Here is a 21,976-nt window from a genome sequence, read left to right as displayed (position 1 = left end):
TAACCTTTCTTGGTGTGCTGCTTCAATCTGAGAACTCATGACTTTCTTCAATGCCAGAAAAATCTCAGACACCCTGTTTTGAATAAAGAGCCACACTCTTTCCATCTTCCTTTTCTGGAAAACCCTCCATTTGTATTTTGAGCATTCTCATTTTGTCATCTATATATTTTGATCTCTCTTTGCTACTTATTATTATTAATCGTATAATTTCCTCATATCTATCATCCATTTCTCTAATTCTCTCTGCAGCTGTGTTTTTCCTGCTGTTTAACCTGCAGGTTGATTATTTCGATGGCTAATATTTCTACTTGGATATTTCACAAATCCACTTTCCCCATGGAATCATATTTTTATTATCATTTTAATGTTCTCTTTTGTCTCTTTGGTTATCATGTTTGATATGCTTGTTGTGTCACTCGTTCAGATATTCTATTATCACAAGTTCTAATTTTCCTATTTGCTTCTGCTGACTCTTTTTTATGGCTAACCATTTCCTTGGGTGACTGATTTTTTTTTAAAATTCATCTTCCATGAAACCTGTTTTTCTGTGGTAGCCTCATTCACCCTGGGTTATGTCTTCATAGACCAGTTTTATTTTCTTCTCTTATGGTATCTGGGATATTTTCAATTTAAGATCAACTTTTATGCATTACTTTATCATTTGTGACTCCTGAATTGGTAGTACAAATTCAGGTCCTTTTTTCCACCACTATCTTAAGGTAGACTTTTTCCCAGTCTAGCTTCCATAGAGGGAGCAACTCTTCCAGGGTCTCCTCTTTACATAGAGGTTTCAATTACAGGTCTTCACCTTTCCATGGATTCAAGGCCACATTTACTTTCTCCAACATGGGCATTATAACCCTTTCAGTTAGCTGTTTGGTGTATATTCTCATCTAATTCCCTTAGGCCTCCTTAGCATTAGCCAAGTTCAAAACTCTGGCTTTGACTTTCTTACTTATTTTAACAGCATGAGAAGTTTCTTTCCCGCTGTTCTGAGCTTTGTTATACTAAGAGCATCATTTTGTTACATCCTGTATTTCTGAGTGTTTGAAGGAGAAAACAGGTGCACATTCCAGCTCAGGCAACTGTAATGCTTGCTTTTAATATGTCCGACAGCTTTGTGAGGCAGGGATATTTTTAATTCCTTTTTACAAAACCTCATGGGATATCTACAACATGCAATGTTATAAATCCTAGGAATACAGAAGTGACCAAGATGCAATCCACGATCTAAGTGACACGCAAATTATGGTTAGAATTAAAGGTGAGAATTTCTGAAATAAAACTATGAACAATATGATACAGGGAAAAAAATCTGGCTCTTCATTTTTTTAGAGGGGAGAGTTGAATTTCAACATACTGATAATGACTTGTCCAATTTCAAACAGGTATTAAAGATAGAACCAGGATACATGTTACACTTTTCTAACAACAAAATCTTACGCTTTTTAAAGCACAAACAGCAGCTGTAGCTTCAATGTGTTATCTTGTGAGCAGTTGGGGAAATTGACTTAAGAGTGCTGGTTATATATCAGATCTATGAAGAATAATCACTTATTAATTAAATAGTGTTCAGAGGGCCTTGCATCCCTCATGTTTACCCTTATTTGAGAAAAAAAATTTTTTTTGCTGTAAGCCTGAGCTTTCTCCTGCCTCTGCTTACCCAGCACCAAGGACAGAGACCTGAGGGCCTAAATGAAGGTGGATGGATTATAAATCACAAATTGTTGTCCCCGAAGTTCTGAGGTCATAGAAAGCAACCCCCCCCAAAAGCCCTGCTAGGATGAGAATTTAATTCTAGACTAGAGGCTTGATGGAGTTTTATATTCAGTGGGAGGGAAGGAGATAATAACTGGGACAGTTTATAGTCTCACTAAAACAAGGACTTCACACTGAAAACATCTAGAGAACTGCAGCCAAGCCTCCTGCTGTTCCCTCCTATTGATGAGCAGAGAGACTTCTCAGAGACTTCACCTTAATTTCCTGCCCAGTTGGCAGCCTTTGAATTTTTCAGTAAGTTTTATGTTAAAGTTGTTTTTTTACCTCTTTAAATGACAATTTTGTCATGTGATTGTGTGTTTTTGATATGGAAAATGCTCTGAAAGGCATTGTTTCATCTGATATTAATTTGAAATGAAAAACAGAAAGACGAATAGGCAGATGTGTTACACTGATGTTTTGTAGCTAATTTGATTTATGGAGTAGAAAGAAATGTCAGAAAAAAAATCTTAAATATTCACTTCAGCAAATATGTCTGAAGCCTCCTATTAATCCACCAGCATTTTCTTTTCAGAAAATAATATATGTATAGAAAAAAAATCTTCTTAGGAGCCTGCGGCTATCTGCATAGCATGGCCAACTTGGTTCAACCTTAGTTGTTTGTCAGATTTCACAAACTTATTCACTGGTGCTGTTTCTTAGGGTGCTAAAAGAATTTCAGGTTTTTCTTAACATTTCCAACCCCCTACTATTATAATACAATCCGTATCAGCTACTTTAGGAGTTGTCATCTATGGGTGATAGAAACATGGATTGAAGAAAAGGAGTTTTTCAGAAGGACAACATGGGACAATGAAAAGAGAAGTGGGGTGGGGTGGGGGGCATTATTTGTTTATCATATTTGTGTTGACTTGAAAATATATCTTCAGCCCAGATCTCTCTCCTTTACTCCAGGTATATGTCTATAAATCCACCTACTGGGTATACATATGCTTCCAACAGTATGTCCAGAATTGGATTTCCAAAGCCAGAAACTTGGGCAACAATTTGACTCCTGTGCTGCCCTTTCCAATTCCTGCACTGGAATGTTGTAATTTGCAATAATTTATTGAGTACCTCCTTATCACCTCTACAGCACCTCCCATTCTCATCGCGTATAAATCTTCCCCTCTGATTATCCTTATTGCGTTAAACTATGTTTAACTGCCTGAATCCACCATTATATTTTATATGGGGGTGAAGACTGAGCTATTTTCCTTGCCAACAAATCCCTAGGCTATACCATGCAGCAGTACTAAGTTCTGAGACTAAGAAACACAAACTCTGTTGACTTTTGAATTATTGCCTTGGGCTGGCCCTTTCACATTTTCCTTTCTCTAGAACAATTCCTTATCCTTAGAGCTGTTCAATCTTAGTTCTCATGTGTTAAACTCATTGCCAGATTCTACAAGTTGCTCAACTGCAGAGAACAAATACAAGTATTTACCTTGTTTATTTAACAAAGCAGAACTTTTATATTTTGATGTTTTACCATATAATCTTGGGAAGGACATGGCTTTCTTGTTTATCCTTCCTTTGTAGTGCCATTTCATAGGATTATGAGGTGCCAAAGCTCAAATGGAACTTGGAGACCATTTAATGAAATCACCCAGAGGAAACGAAGTCCCAGAAAGATATGGCAATTTACCCAATATCCTGCTGCTAATAAGCAGTAGCCTCTTCCTCCCCCCCCGCCCCCCGCCTTTCTTCCTTCTCCTTCTCCTTCAACTCTGTTTCTTCTCTCTACTGTTTTGCCTTTGTTGGGGTCAGACTGATCTCCATTTGAGAAGGCAGCTACACTTACTAGCCTGAGGTCTACCAACCTGCCTTTGGACACTCAACAGGACTTCAGCACTGTGGTTCACTTCTTTGAGGTTTGCCAAAAGGCAGCTTTAGTATTAAAAGAATGTCTCCCATTATCTGGTGGTGTAACCTAGAGCAGTCAGCAGAGTGACCAGTCACACACTAAGAAGCAAAACACTGAACAGAACAACAGCCAATTCTGTCACCTATCCAAGGGTCTGTAGCTCAGCCATGACATCTGGTGAAAGTATTCGCAGAGTCCAGCCCTGAACTCACTGAAGCCACAGACTCACATCTGGAGTCTAGACTGAGTGACTCTCTCATCTGGGCTCACAGCCTTTTCACACCTCCTGTGCCTCTCTAGCTCTTTCATTTGACTTGTTCACTTTGCCAACTTTTTTTTTCTATCTGCCTCTCCTGATTTTTTTTCTTCTTTCATTTATCCTTTCATTTTTCTAATCTCCAATTACTGCTGGCTGAAGTTTTTCCAGATACTCATGACAAACATCTTAGAGAAAAGGTTTTCCCAACAGTGAGGAGTCTCTTAGGGCGTAACGTCAATGTGTACGGCGTTTTAGGAAGGTTCTGGTACGAGGGCTTTCACTAACCAGCTGCATCTCCTTAGATGCTCTCTATCCTTGGGTCTTGATTTTTCTTACTTTTAAAATGAAAAATTTGGATCACATTTGCAGTATTCCAATTTTTTTTTAAGCTACAGAATCCTTTCTTCAAACAAAATCTTATAAGGAACATTGAAATGGAGAAAATATTGAAGAAAAGCTTTTCTGGCTAACATGGGAGGGTGGGGGTAATAATGTTTCACCTTCAGGAGGTCCTAATAGATGCTGGGAGCAGTAGCGTTCCTGAAATGCACAGGTGGAAAACCCCTGGACCCGATAATCTTTAAGGTGTCTTCTATTTGGTAGATGTGGCAAAAACAATAATGATCATCGTGTATCTCTGCTCCCTTACGTTCCTTTGCCCTTTGCAGTTAGGCACTGCAATATGAGTGATCTGGCTAATGTGGGCAGAAATGAGTCATCACCTCTGAGATGAGATAAAAGAAGCTCAAGTAGGATTCTTCATAGCCTCTTCCCTTGCTACTGTGACAAAAGCTGCCTCTTGCACAGGGTGCAGCTGTAAGATTACAGACTCTGTGTCAACCTGGGTCCTTGAATATGCTGAACAGAGAAACGTGGTGCCATAGTGGATATGCTGTGATTGAAAAATAACCCTTTGGTGTGTTAAGACATTGGGATTTGGGAGTTAATTTTTATGCTGGAATAAAGCTGGCCTATGCTGATTAAGGTAGCAGGCAAGAAGAACAAAGTTATGAGAACAAGATCAAACTCTTATATTAGATCTTATTCAACCACCTGCTTGTGTGCAACCATCTGTTTTTACTGCCTTGTATCATTAGATAAACCAGTAGTCCCCATACTGGTTTTTTAATAATGCTACATTTTATTAAAGGAGCATATCTTGAGTACACATATGTAACTATGTGTGTGTGTGTGTGTGTATATATATATATATATATATATATATATATATAGTGTGTAAAGAAGTGACTAAGAGAAAATACTGCAAGATGTTAACACTGATTGTCTTTTTATTTTATTCTTAATGTTTTGGGCTCTTTTCCAAATTGTCTATGATAATGCTTTACTTTTATAATAATAAAAATATGTAATTAAAATATTTTTATGTAATTAAAATATTTTTATGTAATAGAATCAAGGCAAATCATTTTGTTCTTACCTTTTTTTTTTTTTTGGCCTTTTAACAATTTTTCATGGTTTTCTTTAATTATTCAGTAAAGTTTACTGAAAAATTTTTCTTTTGATTCCTAAAAATGGAGCCAAATGTTTATTTTGCTATAGAAGTATTATATGGCCTCTTTTATTTCCTGTGTCTCATATTTTTAAACACTACCATACAATGGAGTATGCTATTCTTTTTATTTTATGTAACTACTTACAAAATAATTGGGCCCTAGATGTTTCTGTAAAAAAAATACAGAGCTTGGCAACAGAGCAACCTTGATTTTTATATTAATGAAGGGGCAGATGATGAAATATCATGCTCTTGAATTTTAACTGCCATTTATGAGCTTCATAGCTCTCCAGCAAGTGAACCTGTAAGTTACAAAACCATAGTGCCCACCGCAATAAACCCACACGTCTCTCTCTTCATAGTTACTGAAAGATGATTAAGCATGGTACTATAAATGAAGACGTTATACATATATAATGTGCCATGTGGAAGGACTTCTTAGAGAGAAAGGTAAAAACATGATTATGCAAAATTCAGAAAGATTGTAAATACTGCTATGTCTACAAACTATAAGTGTACATGACATCTTTGGATAACCCGTGTTAAACAGGATTCATGTTACGCACAGAGGAATGGATTTTCTATTTTAATTTCAAAGATTGTGGATTTCAGAGAAGAACAGCATCTAGGAACCAAAAGACTGTTTGTTGTTTTTATCAGGGTTCAACACTGAGAAAGAAGACAGAGCATATTCTTTCTTTACTCTCTTCGCAAACTCCTACAAACTTGACCATGTATCCCAAGCAAGCAGAGTTTTACTAAAGCCTCTTGATTGTTTCCATCATGCTCTCCAGCACACACTCCATCACCGTCCTGTCCTATTTTGGAATAAGCAATCGTGGAATTTTGCTGAAAGCTTCTTCTGTGCCTTTGAGATTAACTCTCGCCATTAAGTGGACACACATGGAAATAATTAACCTTTCACTTGATATTAATAGAAAAAAGTAGAATTTCAGTAGTTCCCACCTACTTCTTAGGCTATTCTATGTCTCCATCCCATCTTTGTTTCCACATGTGACCATCTGGGTTGCAGCAAGCAGCTGTTCATTTGTGTCATTTGCATGACTGCGGGTCCAAAGTGCATAATAGCAGATGAAGGAAACTATGCACATGTTGGAAGGGGAAAGCTGAGTTATGTACCCCAGGAGTTCTCATTCTGGTTAATTTTGGAAAATACATAGTATATCACTCCTGAGCAACTGATTGTTAAATTGCTGTTCCGACCTCAGGAAGAGAGTGTAGGTGCAGCAACTGGTGTTTGGAAAAAGAAACATGTTTACGGTATTGTATGTTCAAATGACATGTGAGATTTAGTGAGTATGAATACAGTACCCCTGACTTTACTACACATCTACTCTCATCACAGGAAATGCAAAATATACAGTGTGGTGTCTGACATTAAGTGTCAGATGCACAATCCTGCTTCCTATGGAATCATCGTGTCTTCTTGGCCCCTGGGACTCTCTATCATAAGGAGGAAGAACTCTGCATTGGGACCCAGGTGTCTGTGTTTCAACAAGCCCTGCAGAAGATTCTGATGCGAGCCCCAGTTCACATCCATGACCATAATTCTTCAACCGTTAACTCCAAATGTTGTTTCTTCCTACTGTTTTAGGTCCAACTGTGCTGGGGTTTTTGCTTGTTTGTTTTTTAACCTCTTCCATTCCTTTTGCTTTTTCAGATACTCAACATTTCCTCCTGGAAAACTGAAATAATTCCTAACAAATCATTCTTCCTCGGATATCTATTTCCTTTGGCCTTTTAGCCTTTCTTAAACAACCCTTTCATTATAGTCCCTTATTTCAAATCCCCAGAGTTTTCTCACCCACCTGGATAAAGTCCAATTTTCCTACTCCATTTTTTTTTTAACATCCCACATTGTACAAACTTCTGCTGACTTAAGAACTAATTTCTCCTTTCTGCCCAAATTGATTCTCTCTCTGGTGAGGTTAGTTTCTTAGTTTCTATAGCATTCCTTGAACATCCTTTTCCTCTGTGCTTCTGTATACACTCTTCTCTCAGGTCTAGATCAGTCTCCTTAACCACTCTTCTGCTTTCAAGTCCTAATCACCTTTCAGAGTTCCCTTCCTCCAGGAGGACCTCTCCACCACCTCATCACACCTTGATCTCTCCCTTACTATTCATTCGTCTCCTCTGACAACTACTTATACACTGCCTTGTATTATTACATACACGTTGTCCTCATCAACATAGATTTTGATTTATGCATTTTTGTATCTTTTCACCCAGTATCTTACATGCAACAGCCTTATGTTCAAAACTGTACTGGCCTTTGAGTAATAACACCAAAGTTGTGAGAAATGGATAAAATGCTTATATTCAGCCAAACTGTTATTCAGATGATTAAAAGACTATTATTTATTTTTCTTGGTCATAACTTACTGTACTAAGTGGAAATTGCTGTAATGTTTCTGGATAAAGGTAACTGTGATGAGAGGTCATTCTTCATAGAGGCAGGGGAACTATGATGCCCAGTGGTAGTGAATAGCTCTGAGGATGACATTTTGAACCAGAATAAGGAAAATAAGCACTGTCTTCAGGGTGTGTCAGAGAGTTGCAAATATTCCAGAGACACAGAGATAATGTTCTGGGGTTTTTTTTTTTTTTTTTTTTTTTTTTTTTGCCAATAATATAAAGACTGAAAAGGGGAAGGAAGGAAGGAAAAGAAATTTATCCCTTTCTGCTTGCCTTTTCTGGGAGAGAGGAAGAGTATTTTGGAAAAATGAGACAATTACATCAGATATGTAAGTCATATGATGAAAGAAGTCCTGATTGTGAATTCCCAATAAAGCCCTGACTTGCTCCAAGGAGTTGGTCAAGTTACTTTCTGATTCTCAGATTCTTCATCTATCAAATGAAGATTTGCAGAGTAAGTGCCCCACAGTAAACTTCTCTGATTGTGATATAAGTGCCTGACATCAAGCTTTCGATTGCCGAGGCATCCACTGTAAAGATACCCGTCTGGACTAAACCTATTGCCAGCTACACAACTAGATCAAAAGCCAGGCCACCCGTTGGTGAAGTTCCCCTTTCAGAAAGCTCCAGGCAGCCTAGGCTACCGACCTCTTAAGTGACTCTGTTTTTCCCTTCCCATGCCCTAGTGCCCACTCTTATATTTTACATTTGTCAATAAAAGAGTAAGCCCATGAAATTCCTAGGCACCTCACCTTTGAACCCAACAAAGGCAAAACCCAGGTTCACACACTCTCTCTCTCTACCTAGGACCTCCCTGTGTGGCCCCGGGCATGCTGTGTGCCATCCAAGAATTGTGAGTAATAAATCATGTTTACTGAAAGTTCCCAGATGCTCGTTGCTGAGGTACATCTTGCAAAGATAATAAGAACCACAAAGGCCAGTCCAGCCACAACACTGGTTGGCTCTGGTCCGATCAGGAAACCATCTGTGGGGACTCACTACAGGGAGTATGGGCCCAGGTAAGTGCCCCCAGACCCTCCTAGTCATCGCGTCACTGTTGATAGGCTGAGACCAACACAAAGCAAGATCAGACACCTTTTCCTTAAGGTTACTGTAAAGATTCAAAGAGAGAATGGCTGTTCCTGGATCAGAGTTTGGAAAATTAAATCCCTGCCATTTGGGGGCTAGTTTCAGGACAAGGTGTGAAGCATGGAGCCCTCATAATACCAGAGAACATGAGGGCCTACACTCCTCCTCGACTACTGGAGCTTTCAGGCCTACAGGAGCTCTGAAGAGAAGACAGTTAAATCCTTGAGTAGATGAGAAAAACAGCAGAGCTACACCTGTATTAGGAACAACAGATGTTCCCCCGGGTCTCCCTGGATACAGAAACACCAAGATCCATTTCTTTTTAGAAGATATCATTGCATAGTTTCTATAGATTTACAGAGTGCCTGCTATGTGCCAGGCAACACGCTAGGTGTGTCCACGTATGTTATTTCATCCTAGTCACACTTCCATAATGTAGGTAGCCCAGAGAGGAGGGAAGTCGAAAGAGGATAAGTACATTTCCCAAAAGCCAAATGGAGATTTTTTTTTTTTAACTTCAAAGATGATTTCCTTTCTGCTGTGCCAGGATGCCATTCTGAAGTCAGCATGATGACATAGTAGAAGGAACCACACACAGAGAAGGTGAATTTACGCTCATCATACAGAACATTTGATAGCAGCGGGAACTGCATTATTAGAGCTCTGGGTTCCATATTTTACTTGGGATAAGCTAAGAAAACTTAAGAGTAGACATCAATAAAAATATAACACATCCAAGCCTAGGATACAGTTTCACAAAATTGCCAAGCAATAGAGGATCCACTGTCTTTTGATTTAGTTTCAAGAATAACTGGCATAGATCACTCCAACTCTCAAAATCTTGGCTCATTTGCTCCCCCACTGACCCACTTGATATATAGTGGACTTGGAACACCAGAGATAAGTCCTCACATAGTGGTTAGTCAACTATTAGGGAAGCACGGGAACAAGTATGAGATAGGTCCTTTCGTCCAGCTGTTGGTCACAGTTCATTTGGTGCACTGGCTTTAGCATGCCCCTGGCCTTAGAAGATCATTAAATATCCTGCACCTATTTCTTTTTCCTAATTCTGTCCTCATTGTCCTGCCAATCCTTGATTATTTTAAGATCCTCATGAAAAGAGTTCCTTCATGCCTTTCCTCTTGCAAAAGAGCAGATTATCCCTCCTAGAGGAGACTGATGGCACATTTAGGAAGGCCCCACTGCTATAAACACAAAGGAAGTCTTATGTCCAGCTTGGCAAGGAGGTGGAGCAAGTCCCTGTTATTTGCTCCCAATGCTTCACTCTCAAAAGGTTTCTTTTTATAGTTATGAAAAATAAAATACAACTTAAATCCTCAAGGCACAACATAAGACAAACCTTTGGCAGCAGGCCTTAGTTAATTTATATTTCAACAGAGCCCATTTTTCCATATTAAAATGAACCTCGGAAAATTATAGGGAAAAGAGAGGAAAGGATGACCAAAGTAGTACAAAGAGATTAATAGTATATTTCTGAAACTTCGTTCTGTCAGTGCTGAATTTATCTGTGTACTAATCGAGGTAAACATTTGCTCCTCTAACCTTGAAATTTCAGTGACACAACACAGTAAAAGCAAAACTCTCCACACATCACAGTCCAATACATGGCAGTCTTTGGGAAACATGGGCCACTCTGCTCCACACAGTCATTCAGGAACCCAGCTCACAGCTTGCCACCTTTAAGAATCTCATATTCTTCAATCAAATCACTTGCTTTTGGCAAAGTGAAAGAAAATCAAGCACAGGTGGAGACTATACCAGGAAGTTTCTAGGAATCAGGACTAAAAGAGACATACATCACTTTCTCCCACATTCCACTAGCCACAACTCAGACACATGACCTCATCTATCTGCATGAAAGCTGTAAATATGATTTACTTGTGCAAACAGGAATAAAAGGAAACAGGGTTTAAAGAAAGTCAGTTTTGTCTGTGTAACAATTAGGGACCAGGGCTAGGAATGGTTTCCCCTAGGAGTACCCATGGCTGACTGAGAGGGGAGTGTCCAGCCAAACTGGAAATCTCTGGTTAGCTTTCTTATATTTAAACTATCATGTGTATAAAAGTAAATGTAATTCTCTCTTGCACTTGGTACAAATACACAAACTATACTATTAATATTTTTTGATAAAGATGAATAAGTTTTTATATACTAGTTTAAATCTTATAAAGTTGATGCTATGAAAACCTTTGAAAGGTGTCTATATTTGTGTTGGTTTAGAAATTTAAGAGATTTTCATGGGAAATTACAATCTGGAACGTACCTGGATGAAATTTTTTTTTTACTAGATGAAGTAATAATCTTGAACACTATAAAAAACAAAAAGCTCCCCCAAACCACTGTTATTTTCTTCCAAAAGAGTTCCTTTAAGTAGAGAGGGTTACTATGTGGTAGAATGGCAATTGAAAAATCCTTTCAGCAAGATATATTTTCTTCTACTTATTCAAAAATACATGATAGCAAATACTCAATAATTAATTATAGTTCAACATCATGACAATAGTTAGGTTTGTTGGAGTTTTTCCCAATACTCCTCCAGGTTGTCATTACAAGGCACTAAAATAACCCTTAACATGTTATTAGTGCTATAATGAATGTTATGTGCATAGAAGTGTAGAGGTCAAGGTTTAACCAGAAAAATAAAACCAAGTTCAGATATCTACACTCAGGGCCTTAGTTGTACAAGCGATGGCTATCCAAGCATACCAAACAAGAGACAGGTAACACAAGAGATTCCAACAGTAGGAAGCCACTCCCACTCCCAGGTTGGAGAGACAAAGCGGAGAGATGGTGTCCCCTGAGCCCACAGGTTCAGGGTCACTTGGTAGAAGCTGGAATCATAGGAGATGTGGCTGGTTAGGAGTTAGCAATGTGTAGTGTATGAATTCAATGCCCAAGAACCTATCTGCGGCAAAGAAGAAGGGATTAAAAATAACTGGCTTCTTTTCTTTCTTCACCTCTTACAAGGTCCTGTCTGTATCTACCGTTGGCCAAACACAGCCAAAGGGTGGCTGCCAGACAGACTGGAAAATGCTTAACATCTGCTCTTCCCTAATGGACAGGAGAGTGAAGAGGAATGTATCTGAGGACAAGCAGCAAATGTTATGAATGTACCAAGGAAGAGCATCATTATCCACTGATTTGACTTAACTCCATGCAAAGTGACAGCCTCTCCCCACATAGCTACTTAACGAACACTTGCCAGTTCAGAAGGATTCCAAATCTTTCCAGTCACGTCTAAGTAAAGTAATGTTCAGCTTAACCAAATTGCTGTCTAAGGTTCCAAAACACATCTAATCAGTTTGATTTTTAGATTTCTGCCCTTGCTGGGGGAAAAAGGAAATAAAACAAACTAAAACTAAAGTAGGTGGATAAATGCATTTAGAATTAGCACGTAGAAGGTCTTCTCCAAAAATATCTGAGCGATGACTGTAGGAAAGAGACTGTGCTCCCTGAGAAACAGAGTGGCAAAAACTTTCAACTAAATGTCAAACCAACAGAACAAATTGATAAGCTCTGGGAGTTTATTCTCTAGCCAGTAAGTTAAAATCACACAAATAAGTCACCACACTTTCTATACATCTCTGAAAGCCTATAACCTTTCTTTGGAGTTAATTCATAATAATGCAAATGACCTAAAAAATAATTTCAGACAGGCGGCTCTTTGAAAGATGACAGAAATGAAACCAAAGTAGCAGAAATAAAGAATTGGGTGCAGAAAGTCTCAGGATAGTAATGAAAATGACACATTTCCAACCTGGCAGTGCGAAATGTTATTAATGTCTAGAAACATGTAAAATGCTTTAATCGTTCATAAAAATAATTTGGGTTCTCAGCAACTTTAGCCAAATGGATGTCACAGGAATTCTCTAAGGATGGTGTCTAACGTGTACTTTGTATCGGAAGGCTGTTTTTTCAGAAAGAAGTATGGTCTAAATGGAAAGAGACTGAACCATATGACCAAAACAACTGAAACTTTAAATTCTGACTTAGGCATCTACCAAATGTACAGTCTTAGAACAAAGACTGTACATTTGGTAGATTTTACCACTATGGACCCTCAGTTCTTTCTTCAGTGAAAATGGGGTATTTCTTCCATGATTTGTACTAAGAATTAGCAATAATACTTACAATGAATTTGACACATAGTAAATCAATGTTTCATAATTCTGTTATAATTATTATCTTATTATTTGAGCATTTCCATATCACACATTGACAAACTAGCTTCTTTTCATACTACAATTAATTTCTTTCTCATCAAGAAAGACATTGTATCTTCTTGGAGACCACTTCAAAAATGCAAATATCTTTGAGGGGGGAGTCATTCCTTTAAGGGAGCATTTGTGAACATCGTGATTATTTTGAACACCTCTGCAGAGACGAGTTGACAGCCACCTAAGAGCGAATCTGGCAAGAGCAGTTGGGTGGAAGGAGGACTGAGAGAAAGCTTCTGTTCACATATTAATTGAAGTGCTTGTCAAAAGTGCAGGCAAGTAAGTGCCATGCCCAGCATGTTAGAATCCAGGAATCTGCATATTAATAAGCAAGCCAGTTGAATCTGATTTATATGGTACAGAATCCCCCCCTGAAAATCACTGCTTTAAAGACAGTATGAGGACTTGTTAGGCAGGAGGTCCTGAGCAGGTAGAGATTGTCTCACACAGAGTACAGCTCGTTTTTACAATACTACCGGATAAAAGTTTCGCTAAGCATCTTGGTTATGCCCTACTTTGTTGCTAGGTAAACAAGAACAGGCTGAGGATTAGCCAAAGGTTCATAAAGCTTGATGCTAATAGCAGTGGGTTCAGGAAACCCCTTAGATTGCTAGGCCCTGGCCAGGGGGCAGGGGCTACACATAATTATATATTTAGAATTGCATTTGGCAAGATAAAAAAAATGATCACTCTCTGCAAAGTTTATTGAACTTATCAGTACAAAACAGGTAGCCCAGATTTTCATGGAATGGGCAGCTCGTTTAGGGCAGAGATGGAGGGCTGGCAAGCTGCGCTATCCCTGACTCACACCTGAATATAGTTCATTGTGTTTCTTGCTTGACCTTGACCTTTCTTTCCTTGCTTTCTCTATTTCTGACTTCTCTCTTCTACATTTCATACTCCCCACATCTGCCACCTGTATGTCTTATCTGCCAACGCCTTGAGTTGGCCTGTGGCTCCAGTGGGCACCGACCTCTCCTGTGCATCCCAGCCTAAAGGAGAAACAGGTTTAACCCCTGGTTTTATGATAATTATTGTTAAAAATTAGTAATAAAAATCATGATTGCTGCTTTTACTTCTGCCACTACTAGAGACATAAAAATTAAATGACAAATTATGCTAGGAAAATTAGAAACAATTTTTAAAATGTTCCTATTATAGTATCCTATTATCCCCACTGAAGACTTGAGAATATGTAGATTTATCGCTATCAAACCATTCCTCAGGGCCAAGATGAAGAACCGTCGGTAAATTCGTAGTAGATTTAAAAGTAGTACATGTTTGTAGCTTGCCGCTTCTCCTCTAATAGCTGTCTTTCTGTGACAGAAGGAATCTCAATCATTAAATCAGAGAATAAGTATGCAAACTTCCCCTGCCGGCAGGAGTCTGTGAAGTGTGTTCCTCCTGCTCTTTCAGTCTCTGCACATGGTGCTGAGTACCTTGCTCCTGGACCCAGCTGACGATGAAGAGAACCACACTGTTCCATACGTTAGTTTTAGTCTGATCGCTTCAGACCTGGATGATTTATGGAACTGACAGCAGCTCTCCAGAATCAGAAAGGGGCTAAAGCCTAAGTTCTTACTTAATCTGATTTTATGGAAAGCCCCCTTTCCTCCTGGTCAGAGGCGCTGTGAAGTACCTTGAGCTGTATATCAATTCCAGTTGATGCGGGTTAGTAATTTCATATTATCATGATCAGTTTCACACTGATTCTCTTCCTTGCCCCAAATCTTGGGAAATGACTAATTCCCTGACTCTGGGTCTTAGTAAATAAAAGTAAATATAGAAAATCTATACTGAAACATGACTTGTTTTATTAAATATTTGATACTTTGTTAAAATCCTTAAACTCAAATACAGCCACCAATTTTTCCTCCTTTGTCAGAAACATAAAGGTTTCACTGTGGCTTAAGTTATAATAACAAAACTACCATTTATTGTGTGTCATATGCTAGGAGATGTATATCCATTTATTCCTCCCCAAAACCCTATGAGGTGGTATTAACAATATCCCCATTTAACAGATGAGACCACAGCAGCTTAGAGAAGTTAAGTAACTTGTTCATGGCCACCTGCTAGTATATGCCAGACCCAGGATTAGAAGGACCAGATGATTCAAGTAATGGAGGTCTTAACTACCTTGTGACATTGACTTTATGTTTCCCACTAAAAGTTATGACGTTTCACCTCAGTGGGGTTCTCCTCTAAGCTGGTGGTAAAATCATTATGGCAGTTCTGGACCTCATATATCTTCCAGTAGTTTTTTTTTTTTTTTAATCAATAAATATTTTTCTCAGATGATCCTAAACTCCCTCCTGCCATCTCAGTGCCCCACTTGAGTCACATGTCCATTGAGGTGGCTCATATGTCTTTGCTAAAAACATCCCAGTGGGCTAGGGAAGACGAATGCTCACTGGCTATGGTCTATGTTGCTTAACCAATTACTGACAAGGGGGTTGAAATTATCCTTAGAAATACAAAGCCCTCTTTGCCAGGAATGGTCAGATTCCTCAGCATGGGGTGGTGATGTTAGGAAGACACCTATTCGGAAAGGAACTTGGCTTTGAGTGGATGGCCAACGACTTCCACTGCATCTGTTTGTACACTTCTTTTATCATGTTTCACCTTCCCGCTTTACCTTCTGTGTGCTTTCCTCATCTTCAATGAAACTGAACTATCCCTGTTCACAAACATGCTCTTCTTAAGCCACTTCTGTGCCTTTGCTATGTGTGGGGGCATTAAAGAGGGGCTTCTGAGTCAGAGATACCTGGTTCTGAATTCCGGCTCTACTTCACACAGAATGAGTAACTCACCCTCCCCAAGCCTTGGTTTCCTCCTCTATAAAAACAGGAACACTACTGACCTCATAGAGTTATATTATGTTATATTATGTATTAAATTAAAAGGAGGACTTATCACAATGCATTTAGTAAAGAATACATGATTCCTCTTCTCTTAAAATTCCCCTGAAATACCTTCTTGCTAATACTGCAGGAACCTCTTCTGGCTTTTTATCCCCATTCTTAGTCAAGAGTTAAAAAATCACCAAAATATAGGAAGTGGGAAATACAGAAGCAAAAGTTTTTCCTTAAAGTGTGTTTTTGACATTGGTGAAAAGAACTTCTAAAGTATGTCCAGAGTATTGGCAATGAACTCCAGACAAGGAAAGATGCTGCCTCTTTTCTCACCTTACAGTCCCTCACAAAAGTGGTTCAAGTTGCCTAGAAAGCCTGACTGTCCCTCCCCAGCCATTTCCCAACTGGCCAATTCCTTTATTTCTCAGCACAAATGTCACTTCCTCAGGGAAGATGCTGCTGATCCTCCAATCCTCCAGGCTAAATTAAGCCCTCTGTCCTTGGTTCAAAAAATGCCATCTTTCCCCTTTGGTAATCCTGACCACATTGGTGATTTCAGGTTCCCTCTGTTCCTCCCTGCCCTGTGATTTCCAGGTGACCTGAATGACTTTATCTATTTCACTGCCATAGTCTCAGTGCCTGTTATGGTATATACTGGCAGACACAAAAGGCACTCAAAAATAGCTCTTAATTAAATGAATGAACAATTACAATATGGGCTGAAAGATGACAATACTCAGAATTCAGAAAATTTGACTTACATGTTTGCTGTATATATATGCCTGGAAAAGGGTTAGAAAAATTAGCAGAAATAAAATATTTCTAAAATAGCATATAGACCTCTTTATTATCCTGTGAGTGTATCCAAGATCCAGGATGCTCGATGAAAATTAAAAAGAAAACTACATTGGGCAAGTGTTGATTCTAGTTGATAGACATTTTTATATAAGCTCCATATCATTCCTTTGGATTAATAAGGTATATTAAAAAATGGAACAACAGGAAAATGGAGTATAAGAAAAATGGAGGTAGACATGACAGATGTTATTTAAATTAAAATCAACCATGGAAGGTGAAATTATCTCAAATATCTCTAAAAATTCCACAAAATATTAAAAAGAAAATGCTTAGAATCACTTAAGTCTAAGTAAAGTGCCTAATCTCATTAATATGCCAATCATATTAAGGAATGATTTTTCTTTGTGTTTTGAAAAACAATGCATGCAAGTCCTGCTGTAAGACTTGCCGATTTATTTTCACTGGTTCCTGAATTACAGCACTGAATTTGAACACTTCAGATGACGTAAGAGCCCAAATGCAGCTCCCTGCAAAACTGACAAAACCAAGTACAATCCTGGGTAAAGCTCCATGAGTTTTGGCATTTTCAGTTCTCCTTCAAAGGGGAAGGAATGTAAACACTATAAAGTGACTCTGATCCAGAGATCTGCAAACTGTGATTAGTATAAACTTTGTATTTTGAAAAGTTAAAGCCTGAGTGAAACACATTCAGAGAGCATTTATAGTGAGAGGGCAACTGTATAGAATGCTGATTTTGAATTAAGATTTTCTTGGATTTAAATTCTAATTTTCTGTGTGGTTTTCAGTCACCTGTTTAATTACTTTTTAATTACTCTGACATTGTTTTTGAAGCTATTTAATAATGATGACAATAATAACTTCATATTATTTTTGTATGACTCAGAACAAAAAGCCTAACACATAGTGACCAAACATCTGACAGATAAATAGTGTGCACAAAAAATAGGCCTGTTAAATTTTATTTTGTGAGATGATAAGGAGCCACCTCTGTCAACAAGACAATAGGTCTCTTCCTTTAACATGGAACCTAGTTCATTTCAGCATCAAAGTTAGAACCATCAGTGGTTACAAATGCCCAGATAAAAAAAAAAGCAATATATTTGGCAGGTGCAGAATAAAGAAACTGTTCTTGTCTCCAACAAGTTGCACTTGTCATAAATCCTACTGACAGTTTTGGTGAGAAGACTTCAAAAGGAAAATATTTGCAGAACTAAGGAATGCACTGAGGACTCAAAGGAGGAGAGGACACTATTGCCAGCAAAAATGCCTGCAAGAAAGCTTTGTTTTCACTTGAACTTTTCCCTGCCAATCTCAAAACCACGTTTCTTCCACCAACTGCAAAAACAAATAGAGGAAACAAAACTGATGGATGAGTTCAAAGTCAGATCTCTTTGTGTCTGTGATGGCAGGGTGGATTTCAAGGATAAGGATTGCTCCTTCAAGTGATTTGATTTCTTGAACTTAATTTCACAGTCTATCAGTTACCTAAGAGACATTATTTTCATCAGCCTGGTCAAGTCAAAAGCAAGATATCACAGATATAAATAAAGAGAGGGAATAATGTCTTCTCTTAAGGGAAGATTAACCCGTGAAGACGTGAACCAATTTCTTACAGCTTCTTGCACCTCTGGTGTTTCCTGAGACATTGGTTAAACCGTGAATACCTTTGATAGCTTTAGCTTCTCCATGTCGAAAAAAGACCCAACAATATCTTACAGGTGCAAATGAAGGACATTGTACCAGGGAATAAACCCTAAGACTGATAGTATCAGTGGTGTTATTCTTAGTTATGTTAGCATGCCTTTCACATATTTCTCTTGGATACCTTGGAAAACAGACCTCTTTGGCTAACAGACATAATACCAAAACAATTAAACAATTTTCAGAAGATATTAACCTTCTGTGGTAGATTTATAGGCTGTGAAATATAAGGCTAGTGGTGGTAATTTTGATGTATCGCTATATTAATTCATTTGTACGTCGTTCTTTGTTACAAAAGAGATTTAGATGTCTAAAAATAACATAATATGGTTTTTAAAAATGAAAAATAACTTAGTAAGGGTATCAGGGCAAATAAGAGTAAAAAAGATAAGACAGGTCTGAAGTTAGCACAAAAGCTGCTGGCCATGTGGTTCTGTGTATGTGCTGTTTCTGTCTAAGACTCAGAATTAATTTACAGTGGGTAACCAGCTAACCAAAAAGCTATGGGCCAGCAGGGATTTTACTTTTCAAAGACCCAGAAGAGAGAAAACAGCCCTGAATTCTTGCCCCTGGAAACCCCATCATGAGCCCCACTGTGGCCCAGGCTGTTCTGATGAGGTTATTGCCTTTGATGGCCTGTATATCCCATAGCTTGATAACTGGGGAGACTTCAACAGAGAGAAAAGGGTGCACTACAGACAATGAAACTTAAGCTTATGTCTCTATCATGCTCTTGACTTTTCATGTGATTATCACAGATGTGCCTGCCAGAAAGCCATCAAAGCTTTTTGAGACGAAGTCAAAACAGAAGAAACTAACCTCAGGGCGGAAATGGTAGCTTCTATTGTAGATATGACCACTTGAATCTACGGAGAAGTTTCCAAGATCATAACCTTAACTCTTCTTTTCCTCTGATTCTCACCCAGGGATCTTCTATGTCAGGAATGGCAAATAGATTTTTTACATTCAGTTGCAACTTAGATCAACTGTCAATTGCTTTATCTTGAGAACAATTCTTCACTCATATCTGGGCTCAGTGGTAAAGGCTTATGTGATCACTTAACAACATTGACGAAGAGAATGGGATGTGGAGTGATGGTAAGTATACTGAATATGTGTAATTTCAAGTGCTTTCTGGCTCTTGATTCTGATTATACCCCACAGTTATAGGAAATTTACTTTATGATATGATACCTATATATTTTTCCCTAAGACCCTTTTAAGAAAGGATAATCAAGAGTCATTTTTCCCTCCGTATACAACATAGAAAGAAAGATAATCACCCCCCATCCTGTGATTGCTTCCATGCGTATTTTTTGTTGTCCAAAAAAGGGGCAAGATGCCCAAGAGTATATACTAAATATTGAAAAAATTCCCTAATTCAAATAGAATTGATTTGGAATGCAGATGGAGAGTGAGAAAAAGAATGCCCAAAGCCCATATACCTAGGCCTATGTTTTCTCTTTTATGACTCTGCAGATTCTTCCATTGTATTATTTTGCCCTTGAGCCAGAAAAATGAAGTTCAGATAATCTTCTGCTTCCGGTTTGTAAGAGATTTCCAGTTTTAGACTCTTCCTATTTATGGATGGTAGGATGATTTAAGGTCCAATATAAGTCATGTTTGTCTTCTAAGACTCTGAAGGTATTACTCAATCCTTTAGGAATATGAAAATTATTGTGGACATTGTCATAATTAAAAGGGTAAACACAGATGTGTGTTGTCAGTGAATTTTTGAGCATGCATAGTGTGAGAACATCATCAACGGAATTCCAAGAACTTGAGATGCTGTGGGAAACTGGCTTCCGAGGAGTTGTATGACATCCCACTTGCAACTGTCCTGCCACTAATCATTTCATTAAGAGTCAAAGTGTTCATAAGGCTACTTGGCTGTTGAGAAGTGTTCATGGGAGAAAATCTGAACCATAGTGAAACTGTAACTGTTGACTGAAATTTTTAGTTGAAGGTAACAATAACAGAATCCTGACAGTTATGGCTAATTTTCATGTATAAACGTACAGTATATTGCTCCATTGCTCATCATATGTGATGTTGCTGTAAAGCATCAACCTTGCTCAGAGAGCTAAGACATCCCAACGCTGGTAGCTGAATTGCCTTTACTGATGTTGGATGTATTTACATTTTAATTATTGGAATAGAAATCTGTTTGGTAGGATGTGAACAGGTGTCTCTGAAGAGATATCACAGTGGGAAATGTTCATGGAATTTCCATACTTGGTTCCAACCCAATAGTACATATTTCATAACATTTCAGCTAAATTAGCACATCCATTTTTGTATTATATGGGGGTGGGAAAAAAAACTAACCTTTTCTGGCTCTTCAGAATTAATCAGACTTTTTTAGCTTTCGTTTTCTTTTGAAATGGAAAAAAAAATGTTGCAAATATGAACCTCCACCTTGGCAGAACTATAAAGCTCATTCAAGCATGAAGAAAATCAATGCCAAGTCAGGAGAAAAAGAAAATGAGAAGACTCAATTTTGGCTGTTTGAAATATAACTCCTGTGCACAAGGAGTCCCATCTTTTAAATGTCAACCCTGGTGACTGGTGATTCCTATAGAGGCATGGCCTTACGAGTCAGGAAGTACGGTGGAGCATGGTGGACAGGAGACACTCAGCAGGACTCTTCATGGCTGCTGGGCTTTGGGGGAAATCTCATAGTCCTCACTGTTACCTCTACTGTGGGTACTTGGATGCTTGATGTTAATGTTTATGCCTCATAGCCCTTCCAATGGAATTATCACGGGAAGACTTGGAGGCTGGAGTTGAAATTTGCAGCTGAGATTGCTAGTTCATGGCAAACTCACTTAATTTTTTTCTTGGACACACAGCTGGACTACATTTCCCAGCCTCCCCTGTGGTTGAGTGTGGTCAGGTGAATGAGACCCAGCCAAAGGCATATGCTACTTCTAGGCCTCATCTATTCAAAAGGAAATCCCTCCTTCCTCTTCCCCTTTCACCTTGTGACTAGGATCCCTAACTTAATTCTAGGTGCTACTTTTGTTTTTCTAAAAAACAAGCAAACAACAAAACACCTCTACAGTGATACTGTACTAGGAAAATTTAACTAACTTAAGGCCTAAGAAAGTCAACATGCTTTGTCTAAAGTGACAGGTTGTATATTAAAAATAAAATTAAAAGTAAAATAAAATTCCTGACTACTTTGTTTACTTGCTTCTTTTCCTTTCTGCATGAAGGATATAAGCTATGGAACATCTTTGTCAGGTTAATAATGCTGGCTGAAACATAAAATTTACAGAAGTAGTGGAAGCAAGGATTTATGCTTCAAACTTCAAGGGTAACCTCATGAGTCCAAGACTTTGAATTGGCAGAAGTGAAAGTCAACATCACTGTCAGTCATCTGAAAGTTTCCAAATATTCAGATGTTTGGTATTAAGTAAACAAAAATTTGGATGAGTC

At 38.3% G+C, this 21,976-nt stretch overlaps 3 long non-coding RNA genes across 4 annotated transcripts in view; 1 reads left to right on the top strand and 2 right to left on the bottom strand.

The window, feature by feature from the left end:
* Positions 1 to 21,976, bottom strand: part of LOC116658217 — a 365,338-nt gene that overhangs the window by 25,419 nt on the left and 317,943 nt on the right. The window lies entirely within an intron of this gene.
* On the bottom strand, positions 93 to 18,712 carry LOC116658219. Its single transcript, XR_004313462.1, has 3 exons — positions 18,082 to 18,712; positions 10,778 to 10,784; positions 93 to 105 (listed from the first exon to the last, which is right to left on the bottom strand). It is a non-coding gene; the product is annotated as an uncharacterized LOC116658219 (long non-coding RNA).
* LOC116658216 lies at positions 7,194 to 21,714 on the top strand. 2 transcript variants are annotated; one of them, XR_004313459.1, is made up of 4 exons: positions 7,194 to 8,686; positions 11,911 to 12,481; positions 19,462 to 19,633; positions 20,015 to 21,714. It is a non-coding gene; the product is annotated as an uncharacterized LOC116658216 (long non-coding RNA). The 2 variants fall into 2 exon arrangements; XR_004313458.1 differs by having other exon boundaries at positions 19,462 to 21,714.

The sequence above is a fragment of the Camelus ferus genome, chromosome 20 (genome assembly GCF_009834535.1).
Source record: "Camelus ferus isolate YT-003-E chromosome 20, BCGSAC_Cfer_1.0, whole genome shotgun sequence".
Classification (NCBI taxonomy): Eukaryota; Metazoa; Chordata; class Mammalia; order Artiodactyla; family Camelidae; genus Camelus; species Camelus ferus.
This window is presented reverse-complemented; position numbering and strand designations above follow the sequence as displayed.